We start from the raw sequence: 3,445 nt of genomic DNA, 5'->3' as shown, positions 1-3,445 counted from the left end.
GGCTTATTCCACTTAGCACAATGCCCTCAAAGTTCATCCCCGATGTAGCCTGTCACAGGATTCTCTCCCTTTTTAAGGGCGAATCATGTTTCATTGCATGTATCCACATTTTGCTCACGCATTCATCCATCAATGGACACTTGCTTCCACCTTTTGGTTCCCGTAAATGCTGCTGCTATGAACTTGGATATACCATATCTCTTTGACATTCTGCTTTCAATCCTTTTGGGAATACGTCCAAAAGTGGAAATTCTTGGTCATATGGTAATTCTATTTGAAATTTTTTTTAGAAATGGCCATGTTGTTGTCCACAGTGGCTGCACCATTTTACATACCCACCGGCAGTGCACAAGGGTCTAATGTCTCACTCCTCACCAACACTCGGTATTTTCGAGTTTTCTTGACAGTAGCTATTCTAGTGGGTATGACGTGCTATCTCACGGTAGTTTTTGTCTGCATTTCCCTTATTCTGGGTGATGCTCAGCACCTTTTTGTGTGCTCATTGACGATCTGTTTATCTTTTTTGGAGATCTATTTCCTTATATATCTTATTGTTATAACGTGTATTTCTGTACTAATAATCTTGGCCACCTCCTCATACGCTTCCTGGCTTTTGGGGTTTCCTCTCCCAAAAACTGCCTGCTCGTGTCCTTTGTCCATTTATTTTTCTTGTTAATTTTCAGGAGTTCCTTTTATATTGAGGCTACCAATCTCTTGTCAGTATTAGACTGCACATAACTTCTCTTGTTTTGCCATGTGTCATTTGGAACAGATCTATTTGATTTTAACATCATGAAATCCCCTCCCTTTTTTCTGCCTTATGGTTTCTGCTTTGAAATTTTGTCTAAGAAATCTTTTACTCCCTTTGGGATGTTCCCCTATGTGTTTTGTTTTCTCACATGTTATAATCTGGCCATTCATGGTAGTCAGTGTGAAACACAATCCCATATAAGCTGGATGCTCAGATGATGGATTAAAAAATCAACGAATGATTCTTTAATTAAAGAATCAATGAGTCGCTTCCAAGATGGCCGAATAGGAACAGCTCCAGTCTGTAGCTCCCAGCAAGATCGATGAGAAGATGGCTGATTTCTGCATTTCCAACTAAGGTACGTGGTTCATCTCACTGGGACTGGTTGGACAGTGGGTGCAGCCCACGGAGGTGAGCTGAAACAGTGCAGGGCATCGCCTCACCTGGGAAGTGCAAGGGGCAGGGGGATTTCCCTATTCTAGCCAAGGGAAGCTGTGACAGACTGTACCTGGAAAAATGGTACAATCCCACCAAAATACTGCACTTTTCCCATGGTCTTAGCAACCAGCAGACCAGAAGATTCCCTCCTATGCCTGGTTCAGTGGGTCCCACGCCCATGGAGCCTTGCTCTCTACTAGTGCAGCAGTCAGAGATCGACCTGTGAGGCTGCAGCCTGGCAGGGGCTGGGGGGCAGGGAGGGATGTCCACCATTGCTGAGGCCTGAGTAGGTAAACAAAGCAGCCAGGAAGCTCAAACTGGGCAGAGCCCACTGCAGCTCAGCAAGGCCTACTGCCTCTATAGACTCCATCTGTGTGTGAAGGGCATAGCTGAACAAAAGGCAGCAGACAACTTCTGCAGACTTAAACGTCCCTGTCTGATAGCTCTGAAGACAGAAGTGGTTATCCCAGCATGGCGTTTGAGCTCTGAGAACAGATAGACTGCCTCCTCAAGTGAGTCCCTGACCCCCGTGTAGCCTGACCAGGAGACACCTCCCAGCAGGGGCCGACAGACACCTCATACGGGTGGGTGCCACTCTGGGATGGCACTTGCAGAGGAAGGATCAGGCAGCAATATTTGCTGTTCTGCAGCCTCCCCTGGTGATACCCAGGGAAACAGGGTCTGGAGTGGACCTCCAGCAAACTCCAACAGACCTGCAACTGAGGGTCCTGACTGTTAGAAGGAAAACTAACAAACAGAAAGGAATAGCATCAACATCAACAAAAGGACATCCACACCAAAACCCCATCTATAGGTCACCAACATCAAAGACCAAAGGTAGATAACACCACAAAGATGGGGAGCAACCAGAGCAGAAAAGCTGAAAATTCCCAAAACCAGAGCACCTCTTCTCCTCCAAAAGATCGCAGCTCCTCACCAGCAACGGAACAAAACTGGACAGAGAATGACTTTAACGAGTTGACAGAAGTAGGCTTCAGAAGGTCGGTAATAACAAACTTCTCCGAGCTAAAGAAGCATGTTCTAATCCATCGCACGGAAGCTAAAAACCTTGAAAAAAGGTTAGACAAATGGCTAACTAGAATAAACAGTGTAGAGAAGACCATCCAGGAGAACTTCCCCAACCTAGCAAGGCAGGCCAACACTCAAATTCAGGAAATACAGAGAATGCCACAAAGATACTCCTTGAGAAGAGCAACTCCAAGACACATAATTGTCAGATTCACCAAGGTTGAATTGAAGGAAAAAATGTTAAGGGCAGCCAGAGAGAAAGGTCGGGTTACCCACAAAGTGAAGCCCGTTAGACTAACAGTGGATCTTGTGGCAGAAACTCTATAAACCAGAAGAGAGTGGGGGCCAATATTCAACATTCTTAAAGAAAATAATTTTCAACCCAGAATTTCATGTCTAGCCAAAGTAAGCTTCATAAGTGAAGGATAAATAAAATCCTTTACAGTTAAGCAAATGCTGAGAGATTCTGTCACCACCAGGCCTGCCTTACAAGAGCTCCTGAAGGAAGCACTAAACATGGAAAGGAACAACTGGTACCAGCCGCTGCAAAAACATGCCAAATTGTAAAGACCATCAATGCTAGGGAGAAACTGCATCAACTAACGAGCAAAATAACCAGCTAATATCATAATGACAGGATCAAATTCACATATAACAATATTAACCTTAAATGTAAATGGGCTAAATGCTCCAATTAAAAGACACAGACTGGAAAATTGGAAAAAGAGTCAAGACCCATCAGTGTCCTGTATTCAGGAGACCCATCTCACGTGCAGAGACATATATAGGTTCAAAATAAAGGGATGGAGGAAGATCTACCAAGCAAATGGAAAGCAAAAAAAAGCAGGGGTTGCAATCCTAGTCTCTGATAAAACAGACTTTAAGCCAACAAAAATCAAAGAAGACAAAGAAGGCCATTACATAATGGTAAAGGGATCAATTCAACAAGAAGAGCTAACTATCCTAAATATATAGGCACCCAATACAGGAGCACACAGATTCATAAAGCAAGTCCTTAGAGACCTACAAAGAGACATAGACTCCCACACAATAATAATGGGGGACTTTAACACTCCACTGTCAATATTAGGCAGATCAATGAGACAGAAGGTTAACAAGGATATCCAGGACCTGAACTCAGCTTTGCACCAATCGGACTTAACAGACAGCTACAGAACTCTCCACCCCAAATCAACAGAATATACATTCTTCTCAGCACCACATCAC

The sequence above is a fragment of the Rhinopithecus bieti genome, unplaced genomic scaffold (genome assembly GCF_001698545.2).
Source record: "Rhinopithecus bieti isolate Rb0 unplaced genomic scaffold, ASM169854v2 scaffold_54331, whole genome shotgun sequence".
NCBI lineage: Eukaryota > Metazoa > Chordata > Mammalia > Primates > Cercopithecidae > Rhinopithecus > Rhinopithecus bieti.
The sequence above is the reverse complement of the archived record's forward strand: the minus strand, read 5'-3'. Positions refer to the sequence as shown.